This window comes from Euprymna scolopes, chromosome 1 (genome assembly GCF_053919585.1).
Source record: "Euprymna scolopes isolate OS-2025 chromosome 1, ASM5391958v1, whole genome shotgun sequence".
NCBI classification, from domain to species: Eukaryota; Metazoa; Mollusca; class Cephalopoda; order Sepiida; family Sepiolidae; genus Euprymna; species Euprymna scolopes.
In genome coordinates, this window is record NC_136482.1 from 66,857,987 (window position 1) to 66,882,882 (window position 24,896).

At 35.6% G+C, this 24,896-nt stretch overlaps 1 long non-coding RNA gene across 1 annotated transcript in view; it reads left to right on the plus strand.

Annotated features, from left to right (window-relative positions):
- The window catches only part of LOC145301511 (uncharacterized), a 2,019,466-nt gene that overhangs the window by 1,364,107 nt on the left and 630,463 nt on the right, over positions 1-24,896 (plus strand). The window contains exon 5 of the long non-coding RNA XR_013873525.1: positions 71-130. This is a non-coding gene — a long non-coding RNA (uncharacterized LOC145301511). The remainder of the gene's footprint in view (positions 1-70; positions 131-24,896) is intronic.

Below are 24,896 nucleotides of genomic sequence, written 5' to 3' on the forward strand. Positions count from 1 at the left end.
TGTGTGTTTATGTGTGCTTAGTCTTGTATTAACTTATGATATCTCATTTACCGTTTTGTCTTTTCTTCAGAGTTTGCAATCGTCATTTTCTTGGATACCATCCAGTTCAAATAATGCTTCTGACTGTTTTGTAAGTATATATTTGGTTTCTCTTTTGCATGTGTTTTTTACATTGATATGTCCATATCTTCTAATTTTCAATTTTTTTGATACTTTGATGGTAAATTGTATGTGTATTTGCCGCACTATCCACATCTATATTGTTACTTTTGTTTAAGATATTATGTCTGTTATTTTGTTCAACGTGACACTGTTTCGACGGTGCTTACTGGTCATTTTTTAATTTCGGTTTTCTAGTTTTCCCTTTATTTATGTCGTGTTATTTTCCGATTCTCTTTTGTTTTGTCGTATCTGTTTTGGGGTCTTATATTTTGTTCCACGTATTTTCGTTTTCTAATTATTATTATCATTGTTACAATTATTATTATTATTATTATTATTATTATTATTATTATTATTATTATTATTGATGTTGCAGCTGTGCTTTTAGTTTTAAACATCTTATTATTTTCATTGTGCTTTGTTTCACAAATATAAATACAATTACGCCTGGTTAATCATGAGGGAATTACATTTTTTTTCTGTTTGTATTTTCTTTGGAAGCTTCAATTTAATTTAAAATTCGACTGTTTTTGACGGAGAATAAAAAAAAAATCAAACTTAAAAGTATAACTTTCTCACACTATCTTACGCCGCGTAAGAATGTGTGTGCAAGTATCTACCCACACACTCTATTAATTGTATTAATCTCATCACACAATGAACATCAAAGTATAAGTCGCATATACTTTCAACTTCAACACATTTACACTGTATCCACATAGGTAAAAAGCTGTTCAAACATATTTCAATAATGTTTTGAAGTGCACATTCCTCAAGTGACATCTGAAAAACGTGTTTTTGTCTTAATTTCTGACAATGACAATGCATTTCCCTATCTCTAAGTAACAGTTTACTTTGCGAATATAATATTTTAATTCTTGGGATACCAAGGTAGAAAACGGTAGGCGATTGAATTTGCAGTATTCATAAACAATGTTTATTTGTTTAAGTGCGTTCAGAGTTATTTATTCTTACAATTATATTGTATTTTATAACAGAGTTATTAAATTGTCTTACTTTACGAGAGAGATTTAGATCGTGAGAGTTCGATAAGGTAGTGGTAGCAACTCTTACCGTTATTAGAAAAGAAAACCCCGCTGTCATATATATTTTTATTCGTATTTAGACAACTTAGAGGATTAGAAATACAGTTGATATGTTATGTAGTCGTGGGTGGTTCATATTGGAGACACATAATACAGTGGGCTCAGATCAAAGGATAACAATGTCATTTATATGGATTACACACACAGTTCATATTAATAACACATGCGAATTCATTATTGAAGGAGAGGAATGTGTAATACGGTTCTTTTACATCAGAGTGAGAATCATTACTGATGATGGAGGAGGCAGACATTTAATACTTTGAAGGGGGTTATACAAAGTTCGTTTTCAAGATGATAGACAAAAACATTACCTTTTCCTTTTGTGGTGGAATAACGACAGACGAAGACAACAATTTACAAATATAGATTATTCTTTATTCAAAGCAGCTGGATGATTGATGTTTGTCAGGGATTCAAGCCTTTACGACTACATGGTGTCTTCTTTCTCGCTTCGCCTCTAAGGTGCATAAGCTTCCAGTCTGGCCGAGTCTCTCTGAGTCTCTCTGGCTGTGCCTGTGATTCTGATTGACTCTAACTTCGAACTCTGTCTCAATATAATGAGAACCTCCTTTTTTCATGATGTCAGATGGGTGGTCAACCGATATGACTTTATCACGTTTCAATTTACCCGTGCCCTTTTCATATGTATCTACACACTTTTGATAAACAAAAGAAATTCCTTAAGTTAATTGTATCTCTTTTAACCTATTTTGTTAATTATTTCTAAAACTCATATTGTTCATTCTTTTTACTGACATATTTAATATCCCGTTATTTCTAAAAGAATGAACAATCACTGCATTTATAAATAATATATCTTTCTCTGGCATAAATAATATTTTGTTATTTGCGAGAAAAATGACAATCGTTCTGCATTTCTAGGATTTCAATATGTATTCTGTTTTTAACTTTTCCTACTGGGTTCGATTCTAACCTTTTCCAAATCTGATGTTGAAACTTGTCTAGTTTGTCTTCTATCTTACTAGGGATCTGCCCCTTCATAACACTTATACTTTTTTGCCTTTTGAGATCATGTAAATTGCGGAAGATGATTCGATGTTTTTCATGGTTTTGTTTGTTTTTTTTCATTCAAACCTAGACCCGTTTTTTTTAATTTGCAGTGTTGTATTTTTATTTACGTTTTCTGATTAAAATAGTCACAACTTTTATATTATTTATTTCATGTACATACATTATATTTTAATTTTATATGCAGTCATATTCTTTATGAAAATTGTGAGATTTAGAAAACGATGGAATTTCGTACGCATCGATATCGAAAGACAAAATGGCACATTAGAGTCGTGTCTGTAATGTTAAGATTTTTTACTGCTGTAGGTTTCTTCCGATTTTTCTAGCACATCAACCCCACAGCTTTTTACCCAACACCTCTACATATAACTTTCATATGATGCGAGAAATAGTCATTACAAAATCAGTTATTAATTTCCCAACACACAAGAGTCAACTTTTAAATTCGTCTAACGGATCCTATTATAAAACCAACAAAGCCTGACAAAAACCACATAAGGTTGAAGCACTTAGGCTTATACAGTTTAAATGCGTTAAAAGTCCATCTCTCGTTTTAAAAATAATCGATCATGTGAATTCTATTGATTCTGTAATATTTTAGCGTAATTAGATCTGAACAAACAATAAAATAAATAAAGTATTTCCTTAGTTTTTTTATGTATTTATTTGCTAGTTTGAGATGGGTTTTAATTTCTTTTTAAGTTTTTTTTTGTTTTCAAGTTATTTCACTTCCGTTTTTGTTTTCAGTGTACAATATTTAGCGAGATTCTTAAAATATCCGATCGTTCCGACCCCATGATATTTAAAATGTGGAAGACATGAAAATAAGTATTATGGTTTGTGTATTATTTAATTTAAATCATCAGAAATATTTGTTTCTTTCCCCAGAAGTGATATTTAGTTTATAATAATTCAGAACATACCATGAAAAAGCGAATCGAAAATCAGGCAATTTCATCGTTGTAAATTGATTTTGAAAAAAAACACCACAAACTAATTAAACTTAATGGTACGGGGTTAATTTACAATAAGTAATCAAAATTAATAACATTGATTGATGAAAAATTAAATGAATGATGAAATTCTATGATTTTATATGCGTCTACGTATGAACACTAGTTGAACCATATTTTACACCTAGTTCGAGTGAATTGTGTAATCTAGTTAAAACTATTAATAATATATCTAAGCAGGTTTATTTCCCTAGTATTTCCTAGTAACTAATTGTATAACTTAGATAAATTCCTAAACTAAATTTCAACTAGGTATAACGATTTGTATATATATATATATATATATATATATATATATATATATATATATATATATATATATATATATAGCGAGAGAGAGAGAGAGAGAGAGAAACAGGAGAGGGATCGATTTCCGACAATATATCTGTCAGTTTCTTGAAATAATATTTATTGAGTTATATATATGAATTTTCGCACGGTTTCCTATGCATTTTATACATTTCTCAGTACATAATTATTATACACATTATGTGTGTATATAGAATATTTTTATTTTGAAAAAACTACATAAAATATCTGTATTTTGAAGAAACTATATATAATACTTATATTTTGATAAATATATATATAATATTTGTATTTTGAAGAAACTATATATGATATTTTATTTTGAAAAAACTATATATAATATGCGTATTTTGCAGAAACTATATATATTATTTATATTTTGCAGAAAATATAATATTTGTATTTTAAAGCACTATATATAATATTTGTATTTTAAAGAAACTATATAAATTTTTATTTTGAAAAAAACTCTATATACTATTTGTATTTTAAGGAAACTATATAAGATATTTGTATTTTGAAGAAACTATATAAAATATTTTTATTTTGAAAAAAACTATATAAAATATTTGAATTTTCAAAAACTACATAAAATATTTGTATTTTTAAGAAACTATATAAAATATTTGTATTTTGAAGGAACTATATAAAATATTTGTATTTTGAAGAAACTATATAAAATATTTGTATTTTTAAGAAACTATATATACTATTTATATTTGAAGAAATTATATAATATTTGTATTTTAAGAAACAAAGTAATAAAGTTATTATTTTTTTAGATATAATGAAACTAGAATCAACACATCTAAATCAGTATTTGATCCATGGTTAGTAAGAACACTAAGGCATGTATTTAAACAAGAGTTATGTTATCAATATGTATACATATGCTACATATATTACCAATATTCACGCATGGTCTATATATAACACAAATAATAGATATATTCTGTTCATACGAGGGTTATCCATTTAATTTTAAAACATTTTATTATCATGTAGTTTAAATATATAAACCGTGTTCTTTTAGCCAGTGTATTCTATTACTATAAATTACTCTTCCTCTTTCCTTTGCTTTGATAAAACTGTGTATGCTTATATATTCTACATATTTGTATGCACAGGGTTCAAATCTATAGTATATTCAGCGAAATAATTCTGATGTTTCTGGAATGTTTATACGGGTATTTATTAATTCAGACGAATGTATGCGCAGAGATATGTACGCGGTAGACATTTTTGGCATCTTAATCTTCGACATTTAAGAGTAAATTTGTTGCACGCCCATTTTTCTCACTAACCACATATCTAGTATTCACAATATATAATTAAGCATGCGAACGCGTTTCAAACGTTTAGCGATTTCTTATTATTTACAATATTGAAAAATTAATCAACTTTCTTGATTCATAAATCAACATGAATTGTGAATCTTATATTCTTATAATAAATGTTATATTACATTGTTTTATGTTCATGAATATTTTACATAACCTGAAACAATTATTAAATATAAACTCCATTTAGGTTTCAATATGAATATATCTTTCAAGTGATTGCCTATTTACGATAAAAAAAGCCTTTTGGTTTTTAATAACGTGTTACTTAATAACATTAAATACATTCCATTACATACCGAAACAGGTCTACAGGCTAAATCATACATAAGATAACAATAGATAAAAGAACAAAGAGTATAATATGCCTACGTAGCAGCATAAAGTCTCCCTATCTCTTTTAATAAAGATTAATTATCTCCTGACACTTCAACCGATGTAAACGGTAGAAGGGACATAAAACGAATGCTTACAATATTGATGAAAAAGTATTATTCCTGGATAATTCTTGCAAATTATATTCGACTACTGATTATTCAAGCATACTAACAACTGTAATTCCACATCAAGCAGCAATGTCCGTTCAATAATTGTCTATGCACGTATATAATTGTATATATATGTATATAATATTTGCTTGCGTAGCCATATAGTTTATGATGTTTCTTTATTATAAACGGACATAGTAATATATAGTATTTAGGCAAAATAATATATATATATATATATATATATATATATATATGAAATAAAATGGAGATGGAAGGACCTGGATACTCAACGTTTCGCCCGATTTATGCGGGCTTCTTCAAGAGGGATGGTCATTGACGAGAGAGTCGGAGGATTGGGGCTATATATATGACCATCCCTCTTGAAGAAGCCCGCATAAATCGGGCGAAACTTTGAGTATCCAGGTCCTTCCACCTCCATTTTATTTCATATCGTCGGATTTAATCCAGCTCAACAATCATATATATATATATATATATATATATATATATATATATATATATATATATATATATATATATGTGTGTGTGTGTGTGTGTGTGTGTGTGTGTTTGTGTGTGTGTGTGTGTTGGTTTTTTAGTATGTTTTATCTGCATATATTCGCTAGTAGAAACCAGTAAAATTTATCTTATACGCCGTTAACATCCACACGGTGCCAATGCTACAGGCACATGTATTTTCATTGCAGGACATTGGAACAAATTCTTTAGAAAGTTTTAATTAATTAGGCCGTATGTATATCGAACAACTAAAAAAGAAAGATAATCGAATTTTGTTTCTGTTTTACCAAACACACATTTTCTTGTCTTCCATTGTCAGGTGGACATGTTAAATTTGGAAATGACAGAATTAGTTAACATTGTTACCTGATTAGCTTCAAATCTATTTGGGTTCGACGAGGAACGTGTATTATTCTGTGTTAATATATTTTTTTACAAATTATTTAATTTTAACTTTTTATTTTGTAGCAAGTCTTTTGTTAACATTTTATTTTTTAATGCTATCCTGACTCATTGAAAACGGCTAATTAGAAATGTTCAGCAATTCTATTAAAAAAACGGAATTTTCTTTGAATTAACGGAAAACTTCTATACAAATACACGAGATCCATAACAACGAATAACATACTGCGGTGCTTCATTAGAAGCAGACCTAACACCAATAGAAATAGTGTTTCCATTTGTTTTCCTGACTTAACCGATAGAGAACTTAGTCAGTAATCTATAAGTTATAATGTAGAAATGCAGATGCGTTATTTGAAAGAGTTCGAAAACATATTGACTAGGTCTTTGCAAGATAAGTTTTTTCTTATAACAAATTCATCCTTTTTATAATATATATGGATCTAAATCGTATATTACCTTAGTGCAATAAACACAAAATTACACACACGTATGAGCACACACACACACGCACGCACACACACAAACACACACACACACATATATGTATATATATAAATGGATGAAAATATTTTCTAAAGTGCAATATTCAGTAATCCCCCCCAAAAATTAAGTAAGTAATCATGATAAATAAAATTCATTGGCTTTCGAAGAACAGCCGACACTTTTCATTACACTGCACCTATTAGTGAAATAAATATTACTGATTAACGTGTATGTTGATAGATATAATTAGAATCTGCGAACACATGAAGAATTTGCAATATGATTAAAAATAATTTTCAAAAAACAACAAAGCAGTAGAATAATTGATTAATTAATAAATTAAATTAATGTGTTTAGTGTAGTAGTCAATAAAGTTCAAAAGGAAGAGTTTTGCGTACGAAGTGTAAGTTGATTACAGCGAAATATGAAATAAGAAAATGTAAAAATATCAAGCCGATGTAATAAATATGTGTACATCCTGGTTTCTCCCTTATAGAAAACTATGATTTGTTGGTTAAGCCATGAATACAGATCGGCAGAGTCATCTGTGACGTACATCAAAAGGTACATGAAACGCAACCTGCTTGGAATACCCGCTTGGAGCACGAACTCTCGTTCAGTAAGACGTCTTACCATTATTACACGAAGGTTAGCTATAACAACTCAGCTAGTAAAAACGAATATATCCCTTTCTTGGTAACGGTCAGTGCTGATAGAGTATTTGAAACGAACTCACAAGTTCGAAAAAGTCTAAAAACGGACGATTCAGAGTGGTCTATGAAGTTATAAAAAAAGAAAACACTAATGAAGAACCTTAGAAAAACTTACCTAATTATTCATTAAATGTAACCCTAATCAGCGACTTAAAGCGAATATATCCCTTTCGCATAATATATTACAAAATAATCCATGATGTTCTACTACGTAAATTTTTATTATATGTGTATGTATATATATATATATGTGTGTGTGTGTGTGTGTGTGTGTGTGTAGAAAGAGAGAGAGACGACAGAGACAGACAGACAGACAGACAGACAGACAGACAGAGTAATAGAGAGAAATATATATATCATATATATATATATAATATATATATATATATATATATATTCATATATATACATCTATTAAAGTGAGAATGTGTGTGATGGCACTTCTTAACTTATATACTCAACGGATCTGTGATCAACATATTTGAAATTTGATATATAGGGTATCCAGAGATGTGGACAACATTTTAGACAGTTTTAATCCAGAAAAATTCTGCTAGGTCGTCAACATTGCAAAATTGGTATGTGAGCGCCATCGGATTGTTATCTGTTTGTCGATTGTTTTACGAATGCGCATACGTGAATGGTTTAATGCTAAGAATAAGTCGGTTAAAACAAATTTAAATACTCATCAAGCTGGCATAATAGTTATTGAACTTTCCTCACAGTGTTTATGCTTTAGTTTCGATCTCAGCTAGAGTATTGTTTTTTTACTCACAATAAGTTAACTGTATAGAAAAAAATCATAAGTCTCGTATGCACAACTTTCAGTTTCTGTATTTATTAAAATATAATACTTATGTGTGTTTTACGACCGGGCGACGACTGATAGCCTGCTAGTATTCATATATATCAGCATATATGTTTACGCATATATATATATATATATAAAATAAAAATAAAATAAAATACATTTTTAAATAAAACAAATAAATAAATAATTCTTTTTTTCATTTCATTTGGTGTCTTTTAATAACTCTTGCTAATATTTTCTTAAGTTATAACTTGTACATTTCAGTTGACCTCTTTTTTGCCCTATATTTTGGCGCCTTTTAACGTCATCTGGTCTGGGTCATTTTGACATTGGTTTTTCTATTTTATAATTAATTCAATCACCATTCAATTTTTTCTCTTCTTCTTCACTCATTTTTCTTAATTACGCCTTGCCTTGGCAGCTGAGTCTAACGCATATCTTATTTTTCTTTTAATAATAATATTGGAATTCTTTCCCATTTTCTCTTACCTATTTGTAAATTCTTCCACGGATTTCGGCCTTTTGGATTATTTTGGACCAGTTCCCAATTACGCGATTCCCTTGGCTTTTACTTGTGCAAATGGAAATTTTACTAACTTTCTTTGGTGTGCATTTTTTGGATTTTAACATCATTGGATACTTTACCTTTCACCACACTATCCATTGAAGTGAAATCACTGTTTTCATCACGCTATTCCCTCTGCTTCACTTTTTGTCATCAAGCCAGATATTTGACTTACTTGTAGTTTCATCACATATTTTGCAAGCAAAATCCGATCCCGCATTTCGCTAAATCGTACCCTCTGATAAGAAGGAAAGTATTTCTTCGAAACTCCGTTGATTAAGGACTTTCCACTTATGTAGTGTTTCTTTTTTAAATTAAATATGTTTTTAACTCTTTTTCAAAGTGTTTTTTAACATGTTCTATTAACTATTCTCTCATATATATATATATATATATATATATATATATATATATATATATATATATACATATAATTTTATTTAGTAAACATTTGAATATTTTATTCAAATATCTATTAATTTTTTTCATGCATAAAAGTTATCTATAAACACGTGTTCCTCGGTTTCGCCCGTCCTCAGAATGGCTAAACTTTTAACAAGGTTCGAACTCGTAGCATTTAAATAGGTAACCCGGTGTTTTACCACCACAACACGGTAAGTCGTGACATTTTATACACCATTTTAATATTTGGCTTGCTTTACTTCCATAAGGCATGACCAGGAAGTAGTCTTAAGTAACCTGCACTACATTCCTCATATCACTTTCAGCTTTATTCTCAAAAAGGCTTATATCCGTAACACCACGTCTTACAAGAGCTGAAAAATAGTAAAACTTAATTAATAGTCGAAAGAAAATGAAGTAATGAGAGTTAGAGTTACTTACTCATTTATTAGGTCAACATGTCACGTCTTGGAAAATTGTCTTTATATTTTTGTACTAGCTGGTCTACCCGACGTTGCTCGGGACTATATAAACAATGAGAAAATTGAAGTTGATTTTGAATATAACTGTAGTTCTTTGGAGAGAGGAATTTTTAATGTATGATTTACTATTTCGATCAAAAGAATATTTTACCTACTCTCGGACAGCTATTACACATGTATGAAATAATTATACCTTCCCTATGATAGGCAGTTTACAGAATGTATATGAAATAATTTTAACTTTTTGTGGACGGGAAATTTACAACACATATTTAAAATACGTTTACCTACCTTCGAACAGGTAATTTATATACATATATGAAACAATTTAACATACTCCCAACAGGTATTGTAACACATATATGAAATAAATGTTCTTTCCACCAAGGCTACTATGATTTTTAGAAAACTGAAATAATTTTTAGAAAATGGATCATTAGGATTTCCAAATTACTACATAAATACATATATGTTGGTTATTGACTTCGCAACCCTTGCTTCATCATAAATCTCAACATTACTGCGTTTCTTTCCTCCCTCACTATCGGCACTATTATTGTAAGAAAAGATGTCAATTTTGGAAGATATCTTAGCAGGATTTTTAAATTAATGCATAAATACATTGACAAAGTTAAGTGATTAAACAACCCTTGCTTCATTATCAAATTCTACATTACTCTGTTTCATTTTCTCCCCACTTTTTGGGAGAAAGAGGACATTTTCAGAAGATTACTCTGCCGGCTTTACAAACAAATAAACAAATATGTTGAGAAGCTTTGCAATTAAGCAACCCTTGCTTCACTAAAAATTCTACATAACTGTGTTTCTTCCCTCCTTACTACTGACAGCACCATTTAAAGTGAAATGATATCCTTTGTTGACCATAACTCAGCAGGGTTTTCAAATAATTGCATTAAGGCATTGATGCGAATTACAATTAGGCAACTTTAACTTTACCACAATTTTTAATATGAATATAGTTTTCTCCCCTTACTACCACAACCGCCAACAACACATTAGTAATAGAAACGATGTCATTTCCGGAATATGATTACATAGTTATTTTATATTTTTGGAATATGTTATTGTGAGAGATTGCACCACCCCAAAATGGACATTACTCTCTCCAGCCCCACCCAAAAAGTAAAGGTTTGTTAATTCATAGAGACCTCCAAAGTACATAAAAATCAACATAATCATGTATATTTCTACTCACCACTACAACTGTGACCTCATTCCCAGCAGTTAACATTGAAAATTAAAAAAAAATATTGTTGATCACCTACAGAAACTGATAAATAGTCTGGGTTTATTATTTCATTACAAACAGATCAATCAATTAACTCACATTGCATTTTTTTTTAATTCTTGGATATGTTAATGATTTCGACAATTATTTCTCATAATTTTAACCCACATTATCGTCCCTCTCTTACGAAAAATAATAACATTGATGTATTGTCTGGGTTGATTATTTTATTACAAACACACTAATCGATTAATTCATATTTCATCACTTTTCATAATTCTTGGATATGTTACTAAGTTCGACAATCGTTTTTCATAATTTTAATCGACATTATCGAACCCCATTACGAAAATAATAACTTTAATTTATTGTCTGGACCGATTAATTCATTATAAACGCACCAATCAACTTACATTTCATCATATTTCATAATTCTTAGATATGTTAATAATTTTGACATTCATTTTTTATAATTTTAACCCATATTATGCCCCCTTACGAAAATAATAACTTTTATATATTATCTGGGTTGTTTATTTCATTAAAACACAAATCGATTTATTCTTCATAATTCTTGGATATGTTACTAATTTCGACAATCATTTTTGATATTGGTAATCCACATTATCGCCAACCCCTTACTAAAATAATAACTTTGATATATTGTCTGGTCAATTATTTCATTACAAATAGACCAATTAATTAACTCACATTTCACCATTTTTCATAATTCTTGGATATGTTACTAATTTCGGCAATCATTTATTTATAATTTAACCCACATTATTGCCCCTCCTTCTTTAAAATAATAACTTTGATATATTGTCTGACGTGATCACCCACGCCTTACTAAAATTATAACTTTGATATATTGTCTGGGTCGATTATTTCATTACAAACACACCAATCAATTAGCTCACATTTCATCATTTTTCATAATTCTTCGATATGTTACATATTTCGACAATCATTTTTCGTAATTTTAACCCACATTCTAGCCATCAATTATGAAAATCACACCTTTATATATTGTCTAGGCCGACTATTTCATTACAAACACACCAATCAATTGACTCATATTTCACCATTTTTCATAATTCTTGGATATGTTACATTTGTGGAGGAATCACCCTCAAAATGGACTGTTCTATCTATTATATAAACCATAGACTTTTTGATCCCAGCTGTGGATTAAACACCATAGCTACCCTCGCCTGCTCAGTGACGTTTACTACTCTTTTCAGTTGTAACCTTTTTGCGTTGTTGTTCCAGTAATACATTGTTTAAACTCTATTCCGTTGTTCTGTTTTCTGTGTGGATAATTGCAAGCCATAACACTGGCGACATTGGATTCGGAGAATGTACTCACGTTTAAAAACAATGTTCTTAAAAACTAAACACTGACGACATTGGATTAAAAAAGCATACTAAAATCGCAACCAGTAACGCCATTGAAAAAAAAAACTACTCGCGTTTAAATAGTATTCTAAAAATACTAACGATGTCGGACTCAAATGCTATCAAGCCTAAGAAAGTGTCTAACATAACACTTGCAACCGAAAGTTTCACGGTAACTAAAAAAAAACGCAGATCATCACGGAAAAAATAGAGTTGAAAAGAAAAAACTTCGTCACAAAGTAAAATGGACGAATTGAAAGTAGCGTTTGAACATTTGACCAAGTTGCATATCGATGCCGCAAAGCGTCAGTAACAACCCGAAAAACACTGGACAGAACGTCAAATACGATTCGAGGAACAGCAAAAGGAATTGCAAAAACAGTAAGCCGAACATCAATTACGAACAGAGGAATTGCTTATAGAAATTGTTCAGAATAATGCGAACGTGGAAAGCAATTCAGCATATGCTCAGAATATTTCCACTATCCATTACCTAGTCCAGAAGAAGTATTCAAGAAATTAAATGACGGCCAGTTTTTTTTTTTAAGATCGACCTAAGCAGCGCTGACCTACAGATTTCGGCAACCAATAAAAGCGCTAACCTCCTCTGTATTAACACTTATCGGGGTTTGTACAGATACGAAAAACTCGCGTTTGGTATCAAGGTGGCATCCGCAATATTCCAGCAAGTAATGGATACTATGCTGTCTTGCTTGGACACCGCAATCGCATATATGGATGGCATTATATTAGCGAGCAAAAGCAGGGAGGAACATGAAACACATATCATACACGTATTCAGTCGAATACAAGGTTATGGATTAAGATCAAGCAGATAAATGCGAGTTCTTTTTACAATTAAATTCCTAGATAAAATTATCGATAAAGATGGCAAACGCCCAGACCCAGATAGGGCGACCGCTATTAAAGAATTGCAGGCGCCAGTAAACATAACTCAATTGCAGAGCTTTATTAAGTTCGGCAAATTATTACCAGGGGTTCATCCTAAATATGCACAAATTGCGTGCACCACTTAATCAATTTCTGAAAAAGGATACGGCTTGGGAGTGGACAGAAGATTGCCAGACATCATTCCAAGAAATAAAAAGAATCCTGACTTCAAAACTATTCCTAGCGCATTTCAACCCGCAGTTGGACATAAAAGTAGCAAGCGACGCTAGTCAATATGGCGCCGGGGTGTACATGCTACATCGAATACCGGATGGCTCGAAACAGCCTATTGCTTTCGCATCACGGACTCTCTTGCCAGCGGAAAAGTATTATTCTCAGAACGAGAAAGAGGCCTAGTAATTATATTTGAAGATTCAAAATTTTACCGGTTCTTGTATGGAAGACATTTTTTTCTAACAACCGACCATAAGCCGTTGATATCCATTTTTGGATCAAAAAAGGACTTTCAACATTCACTGCGAACCGACTATTAAGATATTGAACTATTCTGCTGAACTATAATTTTACAATTCAATTTCTCCCCTCAAAACAACAAACCCAGGCAGACGGTCTATCGAAACTGATTCCTGCCAATATGGAACCTCTTGAATATTCAGTAATTGCGGCACTACGTATTAATAGTGATGTAATAACCATGATAAACAATATTATCCGCGAACTGCCGGTCACACTTCAGGAAATTAAGTCAGAATCCCTAAATGACAATTTCATTCAAACCACGTAGCAGAAATTAGCACTGAGTGACACAAGTTAAGACATTTTTTTCTGGTTGCGACGAAATACTGTTATACGGTGAAAGAGTTGTCATGCCCCAAACCCTTTAAAAAAGAATTCTCAGGGATTTTCACATGAGGCATCCAGGAATAAACAGAATGAAATCCTAATGAGAAGTTTTGTTTATTGGCCAGCTATGGACCAAAATATTACCGACATGGTGAACAGATGCAAAGGATGTGCTTTGGCTGCAAAAGCACCACCGATAACATAAACCTTGGCCTAAGGCTGAACAACCATGGTCGAGAATCCATATCGATTATGCGGGACCTGTGGAGGATTTTACTACCTGATAGTAGTTGACTCTTACTCTAAATGGTCAGAGATACTAAGATAAAAAGACACCGACCACGGCAACAACGACAAATTTTTTATTGGAATTGTTAGCTCGGTTTGGGGTTGTAGACTGTTTGGTTAGCGAAAACGCTACTCAGTTCACCTCGACAGAGTTCAGAGAATTCTGCGAGACGTATCAAGTCAAGCATATTACGACACCCTATTACCAGGCCAGAAGCAACGGCCAGGCAGAACGCTTGGTCAATACGCTTAAAAGGACATTAAAAAGGCGTCGGGTACACCGAAAAAAACGGTCCTTCAGAAATTTTAGCAGGTTTATAGAATCACGAGAAATCCGAACAAACCAGATGCGGGATCCCCAGCAGAAATCATGTTTGGACAGAAAATAAAATCTGTATTTGATAAACTGCTACCAAAACACATAGTACACAACATAACCTCTACAATGCCAATGAAACCGTTTAACAGCGGAGATAACGTGTATTTTAGACATTTTAGAAATAACGTTTCTCTTGGGAACAGGGCACGATCTTACGAAGAATCGGCCATGTTACATACATCATTCAGGGCCCAAAGTTCCAACATAAGAAGCACCTGAACCAAATCAGGAAACGCTTCTACGATGATAAAGAAGAACCAGCGCAGGATGGCAGTGAGGCGATTGAAACTGTGTATGACTGTTTTGACATAGACCCGCAAAAAGGGTTGTCAGAACCGAGATGCTCCGACAGAAATAGGAAGCAGACAGACCCCTTGGTTGTCTGCCCCACAAGGAAGAAATACTGATTTTTACAACAGCGGAAATCAGTTTGAAGGGGGGTGTTGTGGGGAAATCACATTCCAAATGGACTGTTCTATCCATTATATAAACCATAGAACTTTTGACCCCAGGTGTGGATTAAAAACCAGAGCGACCCTCGCCTGCTCGGTGGCGTTTACTACACTTTTCAGTTGTAACCTTTTTTCGTTGTTGTTCCAGTAATACATTGTTTAAACTCTATTCCATTGTTCTGTTTTCTGTGTGGATTATTGCAAGCCATAACAGTTATTAATTTCGGTAATTATTTTTTATAATTGTAACATATATTATCGCTTTACCCTTGACGATAAAAATAACTGGGCCGATTATTTTATAACAACCGCACCAATCCATAAATTAACATTTTATGATTTTTCATAATTCCTGGATATGTTATTAATTTCGACAATCATTTTTCATAATTTTAACCTACATTATCTACCCCTCCCTTACAAAAATAATAAATTGATATATTGTCTGAGTTATGTATTTCAATAAAAACACATCAATCGATTAATTCACATTTCATCATTTTCCATGATTCTTATATGTTACTAATTTCGACAAACATTTATCATAATAGTAACCCACATTATCGCAACTCCCTTTCGAAAATAATAACTTTGATATATTTTCTCGCGCCTCCGACATCGGTAATACGATGATGATATTTCACACCAGCACCTCTAACTGCATACCGATCTCTTTAAGAACCATTTGCCCATGATTGTCCATTACATTATAACACAGAGATGGAGTATTCGTCTTCTTATATGTTTATCGTGTCGACCATGAAGTTTACGCAGCTTGTGTTGAAACTTCAATGCAGTTTATATTTAAGTGATTCGAACTCGGGCCACTACGTGCGCCAGTCTAGCAAGCTGGAAAGATGCTTGTCATTGTTCGACCAGCAGATTTAGGCAATCCAGCAACGAATGACTATTGCATATACTGATCTGATTCGCCGCAAAACATGATCGCAAGCCTGTGTAGTTGTGCCACAAAAAAACATCGGTTATCTTACCTGGGTTATGGCGTCATGCTGCAAACTGCTTCAATGCGGCGACGGCATCCAATGCTAAGTTTATGCACAGCGTTTACTTCAGTAAATTGTTAGTACACATCATAACCGCTTCATGACAAGTGCATTGGGATGATAAACTCAGTTGGTATATCAGCTCATTTTTCTTCAGTAATTTCACTATAGACTGTTAAAAGCACTAGTATGAGCGTTGGATCTGAGGCCATAATTGTCTAAAGAGACGGTAGGTTCACGGGAAAAAAGAGACTGATAAATAGTTAATTATCGACAACCGGGCACCATTTTGTATAAGCGGCCTCACTCTCTCTCTCTCTCTCTCTCTCTCTCTCTCTCTCTCTTTATATATATATATATATGTGTGTGTGTGTGTGTGTGCGTGTGTGTGTGTGTCTTATATATATACATTTCGGTATTTCTTACTTGTGTCATTATATATTGAAGGTGTTCATGTATCGCTTAGTGGTATACAACGGTGGCTTTGCTATCTAATTAATGCGTGTATACAAAGTATAGAAATAATGCTTCTGTATTGCATGTATATATTGTTCATTGTGTGTGCGGCCGTGTCTTCAAAAATACACGTAGTTAACATACGTAACACTTAAACGTTCATGGAAGCCTTTCTTACAATCAAAAAATAACAATAAATCTATTTGTCTCTGATCAAACGTTGCAATATTTTTGATTCATAATGGGGTATGATCCCACACAGTCGGGTGACTCTATTTATAAACGATGCTGCTAGGAATTGACGAATCGAATTAATTCACGTTCAAGCCACAAATCTTCGTATTTGTCTTAACACCAAAACGGCGCCATAATAATCTTCTTATATCTCCGTCAGCAACACAAACAAAATCACTTGTTCAGGTTAGCTCAACTTCCGTGTACTTTACGAACCAAATTCAAATCTCCTTTAAAATTCCTGAACTCATTTTGTTTATTTTATTCTTGAGTTTAATTTCTCACTAAACTCACCAAGCTGTTAATGTACATTTTCCCAAATTTCATTGTTTTATTGTTGTAATAATAGTAGTTTGTGGTTTGTTCCGGTATGCTGATATAATACTACAAACAAACGTTATCCGAATCCTTCCGTCTGCACCACTACACGAACAATCCAATCGATACAACCCGACATGATACCTGTACAGTTTGCGTTAAGCAAGCTGGTTTCCCAATCCGAAAGCGTGTCGCCGTCGATGAGTGTAAACACATAATGGCGATTCCTCTCTTCTTTTATCAGGGGGATAACTCCACTTATGCCAAGTCTGAGAGAAAGGGCGATAACTTCTTTCTGGCCTCTACATGCCCCTCCCCCTCGTGACCACAAAAGCAAGTTGTTGTGGTCATCCTTTATGTGGAGAAATACCCGTGCGATTTCCCCCGCATTTGCGGCGACAAACCCCTTGGGGCTCTCGTCCTCCGACTTGACGGTTCCTTTAACGGAGGAGGACTGTATTTTTGGGTATCTCCTCCCGTGGTATCTTCCACTTCCATTTCTTCCTCATGCTCGCTTGGGGATTCCGTGTCGGCGTGTTGTTCCACCTCCATTGCCTCCTCCGGAGGTTGTTCCTGTGGGGTCTCCACATTTATAGGTGGGTTCGGGATTTCTTGTCTGATGTTACGAGGGCCATCCACTACCGGGTGTATTCTACGGAGAAACCGACGGTTGCGCAATGTCACTCGATTGCTTCCATCGACCCGGACTTGGTACTGTCGGTACCCCTGGGTCTCCACGATTCTCCCTGTCTTTGTCCATCAACGTGGGTAGTTCCCGTCCTGGTTCTGGATCTGGACGTAATCTCCTACCTGGAGTTCCCGGAGTGGGCGACTATGTTGGTTGTAATACTGCTCGTTCCTCATATGTCTTTTGGCCATTGCTACTTCCCTTAGTTTGCCTATTTCTGTCCACTGTTTTCGAACCTGGTATTTGTCCCGCAGGACAGGAAGGTGGTCTTTAATGACCCGACCATACAGCATCATGGCCGGGGACATGTCCAGATCCTGGAAAGGCGTGTTCCTATGGGTCAATAGTGCTCGGGCTGCCCGATCATGGCACAGGCGTCCATAACTGTCCGTATTGTCCGCCAGTATACGTCTCGCGGTTTTGACGGCTAACTCTGCGCGGCCATTGCCTTGGGCATAATGCGCTGATGAGGTACGTTTTCGTATGCCCCAATTCCTAAAAAATGAGTCGTATTCCTGGGATTCAAATGGTGGTCCACCATCCGACGAAATCTCTTCCGGTACGCCGTAGGTACAGAACCAAGTCCTCAAGGTATCGCACACCGTCTTGGCTCTTCCCGACGTCATTAGGGCCACTTCAACCCATCCCGTATACCTGTCTGCGTATACCATAAAGTGTCTACCCTGCATCTGGACGAAGTCAACAACCACTTGTTGGAATGGAAATTCCGGGTCTGCTGGGGACATCAAGGGTTCTCTGGGCTGAGACGGTGCGATTTCATTGCACGTGCGGCACTAGGCTCTTGTTTGCCTGATGTTAGCATCCAACCCTGGCCAGAATAGTCGTTGTCTCGCATTCGCCAGCATTCCGTTCACACCCTGATGAGCGGAATGAAGAGATTCCAATACCTCTGCGCGGAGTTGTCGAGGTATTAGGATTTTGTTCCCCTTGATGATCACTCCTTCCAGGCAATATAATTCCTCACGCATAGGCCAGAAGACTCGAACTACGGTTGGGATATTGTTACGTGACTGGGGGAAGCCATTTTGAATCAGCTCTTTCAAAGTCCTGCATTCTTCGTCCGTGGCTGCCGCAGCCACAATCCTTCCCCATGTGATGGCTCTTAACGTAGTATCATTCTCGTACATCGATGTTAGGGCGGCTTTGACTGCGGTGTCAATGGATTGGTCCTGGTCTCTTGGTGGGGTGCCCGCCGGGTACCAAGATGCACAGTCAGGGGCCAAGTTGAGTTTCCCCGGTCGATGTTTTATCTTGAATTTATACATGAGTGACTTTTCCTTGAAGTTTAACAGGCGTGGGTTTTTTATGTTCTCCAGGGCTCGGTCCGAAAATATCTTTACGAGCGGTAAGTGATCCACTGTAATCACCAAGTCTGGGCATCCGAGTATGAACATGCGGCATGATTCCAACCCATAGATCAGAGCCAAGGCTTCACCTTCCACTGGTGCATATCGTGATTCCGCGTCGTTGGTAAAACGGGATCCCGCCAGGATGAGTTTCCAATGGCCATCCCCACAACTCATGTTTAATTCCCCCTCACATCTGCAATGCTTTTGAAACAGAAAATACGATATCCCTGTTTTGCTGTAGTCTGTCGCGAGTCCTGTTGCTCTGTTCATTTCGAACGTTTGGATGCCTTTTTCAATTCTTTCCACTATTATTTTTTTCGACTCTTGGAATACCTGTTCAAGTGTCTCATCCAAATAAAATTTCCTGTCCTTTGTTTTCAGCAACTCTCGGAATGGGGACATAACTTCGGCTTGTGAGAATGCATAGGAGACTTGGTTTACGAGTCCGAACCAGGACCTAACCCCAGTAATATTTGTCGGGGTGGGGAAGCTCAGGATGGCTTCAGTCATTCTTCTTGTGGGTTTGACCCCGTTCGCTGTTACTTGAAACCCTGCGAAATCCACTTCCATGTCAGCAAAGTGAAACTTGTCTGGGTTTAACACAACCCCTCGATCGGCGCAGTGGTTTATATATTCAATTGTGTGCCAGAATGAGGATTCCATTGAGTTGTCCCACAGGAGACTGCCATCTATACACCGAGTTTTTCGAGCCATGTCCATGGTGATATCGTCAAACCGACGGGTGTAGCCATCTCCTGATCCATGGAATCCTTGAGGGGCTCTACAGTACCTGTATCGACCCCATTCAGTGATGAACGTGGTGGCGTTTCGTGCAGCTGGAGACAGCGGTAAACTGTGGTAACCGTTCCACGCATCGAGTACAGTCTTCCTGGTATGTGCAGGTATTACCGAGACCTGATTGAATGGGGACGAAGTGTGGTGCGTCTCCCTCATGGTTGCCTCGTTCAACTTTTGTAAGTCCACCGTCCGCCTTGGGGATCCATCCTTTTTTGGTGTGACCACCATTCTCGAGCACCAAGTAGTTGGTGTGCCTACCGGTACGGGTTCGATTATCCCCATTGCCACGTCACGGTCTATATCTTGTTTCACCTTTTCCTTCCAATGATGGGGGACAGGTATTGGTGTGTGGATTGCCGTCGGTGTCGCATCTGGGAGGAATTTTATTTCTAAGGGTTTACCCTTCATTACTTGGAGTGGTTGGTGTGGACAGGTATCGAATGCGCTGGCCTTGAAATGTTCCTTTAGCCATTGCTCCAATTTTTCTCTGTTAATGTCGGTTGGCTCCAATGGGATTGCTGCTGGTTTCTTCGGAGCCGGTGTTCTGCGCGGACACCCGCAAGGGGCCGTCTCTTCTGTTTCCGCTGAGCTGCTTTGCGATAATGATGTAGGAAAATTGCATGGCAATAATTTCAGCTCCTTAAGTGCCGTCTGTGATAAGAAGAGCCCGGATGTGTTGTCAGACACATACACTGCCTGTCGTGTTTCTCTTGATCCCACCTTAATATGTAAAAACAGGACCCCCTTGATGTGTAACTTGCTATTTGTTATACCCCTTATCCGATGGGTAGTTGGAACCAAGTACCCATTTGGGTACCCGAGGAGTCCTTGAATCTCGGGGCCAACAGAGCAAGTTTGGGCTCCTGTGTCCGCGAAGGCTTGGATGGCGTGGGTGCTCACTTTCATCGGCTTCTTTGGCACCCTTCCAAAGGTCGCATGGCACTTGTTCATTACAGTTACCTCTGCTGTAACTGAAGGGGGCGGTTCTGGGGCGCCCACCTGGAACTGTTTCCCATTCCACTCAAGGTGAGGAATGTTTGCCGGTTGTCTCTCATTGTGTCTGTGAGTAGGGGTTTTATCCGTGGTGCAAAACATGAACGACTCCCCGCTTTTTATAGCCTCCGTTTTGGATCTATTAATTTTCCGGCACACCTTTTTAATGTGCCCTACTATTCCACAAAAGTGGCACTTGAGTCCCACTGCTGGGCAATCTTTCCGGTTCATCGATCCACCTCGGTGTGATGTTTTTCCGCAACCGTTGCAAGGTTTGGTGTCCCGTGGGTTCGACAGGGCCTTTGCCTCATGCATTTGTTGTACTTGATTCGACTTTTGTACCCCAGATATCGTGAGAGGTTGTGTGGTATCGGAAAAGTGTGGAGTTGCTTCGTCTGTTGCCTCCAGGCAAACCAACCGTGAAAACTTTAGATCCAAGGTAGGAGGTGTAGCTGCCTCTGCCAGTACCCTTCTCTGGTGTTCGATATTTCTTAAGCCTGCCATCATTTGCCCGGAAACCATATCGTCTGAGTAATTAACCTGCTGCCGGCAAGTGGGTTCGTTCGGACACTGAATACTAAATTCACAAAATTTCGCCTGGCCACGTAACCTCGATAAAAAATGAGTCACTGACTCACCCTCATTTTGCTTCATGGAGTGAAACGTTTGTCGGTGGACTTCCTTGTGTAAGCCTCGAACGGCCACCAGTCGTATTTGGCAAAGAAGGAACTCTTCTGCCGCATTGTTGAGTCGTTCTGGTCCAACGAGCTCAAACAGTAACCTGTTCGTTTCCGGTGTGCATGCTTCTCGCAGTTCGTTTCGAATTACAGCTGGATTTTCGAGTCTGCACATCTCCTTGTACCGTGACCAGGTGTCTAAAAAGAGTGCCCATTCGCTATCTGTTGAGTCCAGACCTATAGAAGGTCGCTGCATTCTTTTTGTTTGCGACGTGCTCGCTCGTCCATGTAAGATGTCCTTCCGTAATTCGATGTTTTCTTTTTGTAACTCGACTAGTTGACGTAATAAGAGAACGTTTTCTTGTTCCATAGTGTAACGATATTTAGTCCAATGCTGCGATATAAGTATTTCACGTTTTAAAGTGACAATATGTTCGTAGCGCCATGTACAGTTTGCGTTAAGCAAGCTGGTTTCCCAATCTGACAGCGTGTCGCCGTCGATGAGTGTAAACACATAATGGCGATTCCTCTCTTCTTTTATCAGGGGGATAACTCCACTTATGCCAAGTCTGAGAGAAAGGGCGATAACTCCTTTCTGGCCTATACAATACCAAACGATTCCGTAGACACGACCTTACACGATGTCGAATTACTGTATCGATACCGCCACACACAATGCGGACAATTCCTCACACTATTCACGCAATCTCGGAAATTACTCTCTGAACAACCTCACCGTAAGTGGACCTGACTGAGACATTAACATGCACAATCCTCGTACGCTTCCTCTCATGCCCCTCGCAACATTGACCAAAAACTTTGATATAAACATCCCAAATGTAAACAGTAATCCGAGAAAAGCGAATAATATATAATATAACAATATAATAATATAATAATAAAAGCGAATAATAACACAATAATATAATAGTAAAAACGAGTAATATATAGTATAACAATATAATAATATAATAATAAAATAATAAAAGCGGATAATAACATAATAATAAAATAATAAAAGCGAATAATAATATAATAATAAAAGCGAATAATATATAATACTATACATAAATCCTCATCTAAGAATTTGTGAAATGCAAGAGACAAATGCATTGCAAATTACTTCCGTGCTCGAATAGTTCACATGTGTATTTCGATTAATGTGAATGGGCATCTCAGCATATGATTATGTATTATTTTGAAATTTATTTCTATTAAAAATAACATCAAGTGCCCGATGGTTATAATTACCATTATTAGTATGTCTCTTTATGGGCGTTTGCCTTAGACATCGGTGATATTAGCGAAGATTGTGTTCCCCATTTTTTACTAAGATTCCGCTATTTTTTAGTGTTACCGTTTATCACTTCAAATCGTAAACGGTTCCCAGTCTCCTATATTAATTCATTTACATATATGTTTATATTCTTAGACCAGTTTGCTGCATTCTCGTGTTATTGTTTAAGCTGTTATCATTAGAATTCTGAATATATGTTTTCTGTGAGCTTATCTATATTGCTTTTTATATAGTTTATTCTAATTCATGTTATTATTATTATTATTATTATTATTATTATTATTATTATTATTATTATTATTATTATTATTGTGGTTATAAAAACCAATGTCACTCGGTGCACGAGAATAATTTCCTCATTATTTTGGCTAAATTAGATAGAGAATATGTCTAAAAAGAAACAAGAAACAAGAACCCAGTGAATGTACGATAAAATAAAACGTATTTTTGGCCCGGGATTTGAGAGGGCCTGGAAGTTTGGTTAGAAGGTTTTATTTTTCTCTTTCACTTTAATTACGTTATTTTCCTTAATGGAAACATTTTTTATCTCTTATCTACGAATTTTTATTGAATTAGCGAATGTTGATTATATCCACATTCCAGTCATTCGGTGCATTCATTTTTTTAGTTGTGATTATGTCCCAAATGATTATTTCTATAATAGCCCTTCCTTCATTGTCTGCTATTCTTACAAAAACATCATCTAAATAGTAATAGTCCGTAACACTGAAAGATTACATAATTTCACATTTATTCCACACAAATATACATGCATATATAGGTTTCTACAAGGTCAAACGAAAAAAATTGTCGCCTAGATAAGACAATATGATTCCATTTCCGTTTGATAAACAGTTTTTTTTATGAATGCTAAATATAACCTACTAATTAGCCAGTTGTGTACAAATCCCTATTACGATACGAGCATTAAATTACGTCTGAAAGTGACGTACTGTCCAACGAGCGAGATTGGAGATGCGCCGATGTACAATTCATGCTTTCTACCGATCCAAGTTATGACAATAGGACCATTGCCAGCACCCTTAACATGCATCGCGGGATTGTTCCGAATATCAAGGGCGTGCACAGGGTGATGAACACAATTTTTCTGCCACGGTTATTTTCTTTTGTATGGTTTCAAGTGAAGACCACATCATGTCAACTCATATCTTCGAAGTCGGCTTAAACGTCAACACCAAATGTGTCTGGATGTGGTAATTCCCTAGTGCAATCATATATAACTGCTGACAGACCCCGGGTGTGGCAGTAAACCACAACGTCGGCCCACAAGTCCAAAGAGACCCAGGCTTGGCTTCACAAGAAGTGCTACAACTTTGTACCTTCTCACACTGGCCTCACTCCTGCGCCCATTTCAACTCACTGAACTACTTTGTTTGGCCATACGATAACATAATCACCATGACCTCCTACAACACCAAAGCCAACCTGATCACTACCAGCAGCCGGGTATTCGCTCAGCTCCCGCTGGCGCTTATGGAAAAGCTATGCTCCCAGTTCCGGACCCGTATTGAGGCGTTAATTGGGGCTTAATGCCGTTAAACTAAATAGGTGTAAGCTCTGCTACATAATTAGGATAACTGAATTGACTTATTTTAATAAAAGTTTTAAAATTATGCTGTAGTTTTGTTTTGTTTAGGGCGACAAATTTATTGTTCCGCCCTGTTTTGATATGATTGTATAAAT